Source organism: Thalia democratica, chromosome 6 (genome assembly GCF_965202585.1).
Source record: "Thalia democratica chromosome 6, ktThaDemo2.hap1.1, whole genome shotgun sequence".
Lineage (NCBI taxonomy): Eukaryota > Metazoa > Chordata > Thaliacea > Salpida > Salpidae > Thalia > Thalia democratica.
The window spans coordinates 65,065,082-65,072,545 of NC_139170.1; the positions used below are offsets into that span (position 1 = coordinate 65,065,082).

The 7,464-nt window shown below is 23.2% G+C and overlaps 1 pseudogene; it reads left to right on the forward strand.

The window, feature by feature from the left end:
* The first annotated feature begins 380 nt into the window (after window positions 1–380).
* LOC145839343 (uncharacterized) lies at window positions 381–6,995 on the forward strand (annotated as a pseudogene).
* The last annotated feature ends 469 nt before the right edge of the window (window positions 6,996–7,464 follow it).

Genomic DNA, 7,464 nt, shown 5'->3' on the forward strand with positions numbered 1-7,464 from the left:
TATTATGAAAGAAAATATTTTAATAACCTAAAAGTTTGTAGGGACTTTTTTTTTTCTAATCTCTTGTGCAAAGTTTTCAAGTTAAGCAACCGTTTGTGATCAAGTTACGAGAAATGTATGAATAATTGTTTTTTACTTACAAATGCAACTACTAAAAACTGATTAAAATAATATAATACTATAGAATTGTAACCAAAGTATTTATGTACAATAAACACTGAATAAAAAACGTTAAACGGTTAATTAACAAGCTTATTATAGATATACTTTATGTTATATATAGTACATGCTATTTGAAAATGGATAATAAAATTGATAAACATTGTTTTATATTTATTTTTTATTTAGATTTCACATTATTTAGTCTATCAATTTTTACCATGGATAAGTATGGAACTACGAGAGATAGTCTAAATGATAAAAGTTTTGATTGTGATGTTTGTGAGAAGAGCTTTAAACATAAATCGAGTTTAATCAGACATAAAAGAGTTCATACAAGAGAAAAACCATTCAAGTGTGATGTTTGTGAAAAAAGTTTTACAGTTAAGTATAATTTGGTTGTTCACAAAAGATATCATACAGGAGAAAAGCCATACAATTGTAAAAATTGTGATAAAAGATTTACTCTAAAAGGAAGTTTGACAAAACACATGCTGGTACATGGCGGTAAAACGGACTTCCAATGATATGTTTGTTTAAAATACTTTTTCCAGAAGGCTCATTTGACTACACATTTAGTAAGTCACACAAAAGAAAAACCTTACAAATGTAATTTGTGTGGCACTCGTTTTACTCAAAAAGGTAGTGTAAAGACACACATGTTAATTCATACAGGAATAAAAGATTTTCAATGTGAGGTCTATGAGAAAAAGTTTTTTAAAAAAATAGTTTAAAACGTCATATGTTGACTCATACTAAAGTAAAAGCTCTTGAATGTGATATTTGCAAGAAAAAATTCGGTCATAAAAGTGACTTAGTCAGAAACTTTAAAATTCACTTAGGAGAAAAACCCTATGGATGTGCAGAATGTGGAAAACTGTTTACTCATCCTTCTGGTCGAAATAAGCATATCCGAAACTGTCATAAGGAACTAAATAAGAAACAACAATCAGAACTAAAGTGTAAAATACAAAGAAGTATTGTTCATGACTATCTTAAGTCAATATCTGAATACAATTCTAATTATAATTAGTTGTTCTTAGCAGCTAGTTTGCGGTTTATGAAATCTTTAAACACAGTTTATAGTATTATTGTTTTGTATATTACTGATTACAGATTTGCATCAGTCTACGTTGCACTAGCTTTGTTTATTTTTTAAGTGTTTAATAAATTAGTTGTATTTAAACAATTCCATATAAAAAAAATAAAAACTTAAGAATTTTGTGATTTATACTTTTTGTTAAATAGTAGTACTTAAATTTACAAAGCTATAAAGTCTTCTAAATAATAAAATTTTTAAATATTGTATTTTTTTTGGTGTTGAAGTTAGTTGTTTTGAAGTTAGAACTACTTTTTGTAATTTTTGTTAATTTTTTTTGATGTGAAATATATGAACTTATCATGAGAAGTTAAATATAAAACAGCAATCGAAACTGAAGTGCAAAAGTTCTAAGAACAATTGTTTATGACTATTTTAAAACAATGTTTGAACTCAAATCTCAATATATTTAAGAAAGCGGTACTTTTTTCGTCCAATGAAATATTATTCAAAACTTTGAATTTACTTAAGTTATGTATAAATAAGTTTAAAGAGATATATAATATAATACTGATATACAATAATATACTTTTATGCTTAAAATGTATCTTGTCGTAGTTTCATTTTCTAAAAGGAATCCTTGGAATTGATAATAATCATAAATTTATATATTTGTTGTTTTCTTTATAATTAAACTTAAATGGTACGTAAAAACTAGTTACAGTAACTTAAACGTTTATAAAACATTTTTATTCTTATTAATTATTGTTCGTTTAGTTATTTGAATTTATATACGTTTAATTTTTATAACAAATTACTACAAAGTTTAGTTTGTTTTAAGTAACATTTAAAACTAAAAATTAAGTGTTTTTAAAAGACTAGTTACAAAATTTAAAAGATAAATTCATAACTAGTTTTTTGTTACGTTTTTGTAACTATAAAAACTTATAAAGCTAATAAAGTAATAATAAAAAGTAAATCGAGGTGTTATGACTGAAAATAGAAAGGATATTTATTTTGCTTAAATTGAAATGTTTAAACAATTTATTTTTAAATAATTTATCTTCTTAGTTTCAGAAAAGAAGTAAATTATTAGTGTATTTCAATTATTTTTGCTTTCGGCTATTGCGCATAAAATTTTCTAATAAAAATATTTTTTAACAAAATTATACTAAAAGTTTTGATATCTTTATTCAAACGTTTTAAAACGATAAAGCACTACTTTTTATAATTTATTTATAAAAATAATTATTAAATAAATTAAGTATCTACGATAACTTTTGATTTTTGTAAATATAAGTACTTTCTATAATAATGTTATAATTAACCAATTAGTATAAATGTATAAAAAACATTCAGCTCTTTTAGCTAGGAAATATTGTTAGTGTTAATTAATTTTAGCCAAAACTTGTAGACAAAACATATAAGTTTGAAACAAAAACTAAATACATTTTAAGTTATCGTTTGTAAATATATACTTAAGTAAGAAAATAGGAATTTTAACAGCATAGACTTTAAGTAATGTACAATTAAGTAACAATTCATAAATTTTTTTTGTGACAGTTTAATATATTTTATTACTTTTCGTAAGAGATGTATACTAGGAGGTAATCAAAATTATATGAACATTTTTCTTTAATAACAAAAGAGTAAATAGACTAACTAAGTGATAAATGAGAACATGAATAACAATCAAGTAATCAAAAAATAAATCTGAATTAAAATTAAAGGAAAAAAATATTTAGTTTAACAAAATAGAGAACTTAAAATACAAACTTTTTTAATTTTGATATAGTTTCTAACTTGAAAAGGTCAAAAAAATATTGCAAGAAATAATTGTTTTAAATAGAAATACTATTAATTTTTGCTTAATTTTTATTATTTATCTTTTTTTCAGCTATTCAGATTTTTTTATCAGCGTTTGTTTTAACTTAAGGTTTCACTTTTCAAAATTTCAATATACATTAAGGTAAAAAAATCGATCCTAGTTTTAAACTATTTGGAAGTTTGTCCGTTAAGTTTCTTTTATAGAAGCAGTTTAATTTGTAAATTATACAACGTTTATTTAGTTCTGGTATTAGGCATTTAATTGCACTTCTAATACTAATTTCAAATCAAATATATTTCTCAGAATTCTTTATTGTACTTTAATTTCGATAAGACTTTTATTTTATTTTCAAACACACATATATCTGCAATATATTGTAGTTTCTCAGGTTTGTATACTGTGAACTTCTCAGGTTTGTATACTTTAGTCTTGTTTAGGTTATTGACATATAAAATTCAATTTGATTATCGAACTTAAAATATTTTAGTCTTGATTAGATAATTACTATGTATAATTGAATTCGATTAGCAAGTTTAAAATATTTCTTTAAAAAATCATTAGTTTTAAAATTAATACTAACAAATTAGATTTTAAACCTAAAATACATGAAATGATTTTAATGATAGATTTAATGTTAACTTTTAGAAAACCGTGAAATATAATTATTTTTATTAATGTCGTTATAAGTAGCTGAACTGATATGGTCAGTGTTTGTAAAATTAGGAAATCAAAGCTGCAAAGATTAAAAAAACAAATTATTAAAAGAATGTGATATGCTAAAAGATGTGCTAGAGTCTGTATTATTAGAACTCAAGTTTTAATTATCGAAAAGTAATGTTTATTAGGGATATTTTTTTTTCTTCTTTAAATTAAAAAATAAAAAATTAAGATTTAATAAAGTAATTACAATTAAAACAACAATTTATAATTCAGATATAAAACATAGACTACTTAAAAATTTCCTATTAAAAACAGGCCATTGATAGTTAAAAAAAATTATGCCATCAAAATCAAGTGTAAATTTTGTAAAGGTTAGACTAATTGAAATGAGTGATACGGGAAGCACCTGTTTAAACATCGTATTTTGTTGAAACTATTTTTCTTAATATTTTACAGAGGTTCAATAAAAACTAGTCTAAACAGTTTCCCTGTCTTTAATCTAACGTATTTTTTTATAAATTATCAATTTTAATACCAATAATCAACAAGTCCCTAACAAGATTAAAAACAATTATAACAAGTGTTTATATCTTAATCGAAAATTATAACAGGAAATTAATAAAGTGTTTCAAATATCTGTTATACAAGTCAATAACTAAGACACATGAGGGTTACTATTAAATAGTTTTAAATAATTGGGTTATCTTCAATTTTATAATGGTTTACAGAAACTTTTTAGCTTATTTTGAACAATTTTTAATGTTAATTTGAAAAAAAAAATTATAGCAAGGCTTCAGAATGCTAACAGGGTGGCCACTAGAGCTGGAATCTTGGAAAATGAAAAATTTTGAAAAAAAACCTTGAAAACCTGGAATTTTGAAAAAAACTACTAAAAAATCTGAATTTTTATTCGATTGTTACATGTTAAACAATGAATTTTCAAAGTTGCACGAAATATTCATCATATAGATTAAACATTTTTGTCCTCATAAAACCTTTTTATTTTAGAAAACACATTTAAAGTAGCTTTACACTATCTTTTCAATTTTGTTTTACCAATTAACACGGATCACTTTTAATTTAGTTTTAAACTAAAAATAAACTAAAAAATAATTATTTTCAAAACGTTGAAAGAAATTAAGAAAACCTAGAAAACATTTTTGAAAAACCGGTGGTCACCCTGTTCTTATCCGTTTATAATTTACCGTTGTATTTGAACTACGTTAGCGCAAATTTATATAGTCATTTTACAAATAAGTATAAGTTAAAAAAAGCCTTATCTCAATCAGTTTAACTGATTTGTTTTAACAAATCTATCACATGTTTGTTTTAACTATCTATAGGTAAAAACATCATTTAACAGTTCAAACTTAAATTCTCAAGTTTATAATAAAATAAAAGTATAGTTTATAGTAAATAATCAACGTACCAGTATAATGTTACTAATTTTAACCTAAACTATATATGAAATTTATTATAAAAAAAAATTAAAAATTTCTAAATAAGACACAAACTGATTTGCTTTCATTACAAAAGCTTTTACCTTGCATAAAAAAATCACATTTTTTAGAACTTTTGTCATACTTTTAACGTTGCCAAAAGCAGATTAGACTATCTTTCAAAACAGGATACTATTAAAGGATACATTATAACCTAGGACAACCAGAAAATTATTTTAAAAAATAACAAAATTACGAAATTTTAAGAAAAGTACTGCATTAAAATATGATGTTAAAAGTTTTTAAATGAATTCGGCTATTTTTTGACTTCTTTTCCCGGTAAAATTTTAATGCTTGAGAAAATTAATCAGTTTTTTCAAGTACTTATGGTAGTGTCTTTTTCTACCCAATCTGAAACTCTTATCTAAAATCTTACTCATATATTAAATGAATGACAACAATCTCGCAAGTTATAAAATTTTTAATTTTTATAAATTCTAGAATGGAGATAAAATAGAGATTTGTTGCTTGGAACATTAATCACACTTAAGCAATAAAAATAATAAAAAAAGTTTAAGCAATTAGAAAGTGTTTCTGTCTAGTTTATTATCTCATATCAAATTTGTACAAATATTAGTTTGACTACGTAGCATCCACAAAAAGTTTAAAGATAAAGTATTAATTGTTTAAAAACCAAAATTTTCATTCATATTTAGATATAAACTTTATTTATTGCTTACTTTGAGGTTTTTAAATAGTTAAATTTTCACATATATGTATCTTGGTAAAATTAATAAATAGAAAACGAATAAATGCTCAAATTTTTTTAACAACCAAAGTAGAGTTTTGAAAGCAGTTTAACTTTTGTAACACTAAACGTTTTCAAGTTGATTTGTAAATTATAAATGTTTAGCTGCAATTAGATAATCATTTTAGGTATTAATAATAATGCTTAGAAATATAAATTTGTTTAAAATATTTGAATATGAAATAAAGTTTAATGTATACATTGTTATATTTTATCGCCTGTTTTAATTTTTAAATTTTATTATTGATTTTAACTTAGTCATGTACTTTTAATTAACAGCATGTTTAATAAATAATATAACAAAAACCAGTCTTAATGCATTTTAAATAAGCTAATATTTTAAAAACAGATAACATTTTCAATAAGTATCATTTTACAATAAAAATACACTGTTTTTCAATTCAATTGGTTAATTTTAACAAATTTTCATGAAATTTTTCAAATTAAGCAAAATCTCTTTGTTAAATAGATACCGTTGATTAAAGGTTATTACTAAAACATATAATTTTTTTTTCAAATTTAAATTAAGTACATCAATATCTGTTTTTAAAACTCTATTAAACATAATTTTTAGCACTACGTTTAAACTATGAGTAATTTTGGACAAAACAAAAGTAATATGGTTGTTAAAAGTGTTTCTTGTGGTGTTTGCAAGAAAACTTTCAAAAATAAATCCTACCTGAAGATTCACAAAAGAATACACACTGGAGAAACCTTACAAGTGTGATGTTTGTAAAAAAAGATTTGTCGATAAAGGTAATTAAACAAAACACATGTTGGTGCATAGTGGTAAAAAAGATTTTCAATGTCATGTTTGTCATAAAAAGTTTGCTCGAAAAGGTGATATGAAACGTCACTTAGTTACTCATACTAAAGATAAAACTTTTTAAATGTGATATATGTGACAAAAGTTTTGCTCAAAAACATAGTGTAAAACTACACATGTTAGTTCATAGAGAAATAAAACAATATCAGTGTGAAGTTTGTGAGAAACAGTTTTCTCTAAAAAGTAATTTAAAACAACATTTGTTGACTCATAGTAAAGTAAAAGCTCATGAATGAGATATTTGCAAAAAGAAGTTTACTCAGAAAGAAAGTTTAGTCAGACACTTTAGAATTCATTTAAGAGAAAAACCTTATGGTTGTGCAGACTGTGGAAATCGTTTACTACCAGTTCTACTCGATGTCAGCATATACGTACATATCATAAGAAACTAAGTAAAGATCAAAAATCAGAAATTAAGTGCAAAATACAAAGAAGCATTGTTTATGACTATCTTAAGACAATATCTGAATACAATTCTTGATAAACTGTTTTTATCAAATTAAACTCGGCTGAAAATTTAGAATAATTTTTGTGATGTATAACCAAGTTTCTAATCTTCAATTTGTTAACGTTGGTCTAGTTTTATTTATCACTTTACGTGCTTAATGTTCTTCATATGTTAATTTGGAATTATTTTAATAATATAAAACAAAAGAATTTTAAATTAATAGTGCATTATAAATTTATTTTTACTGATTTATATTC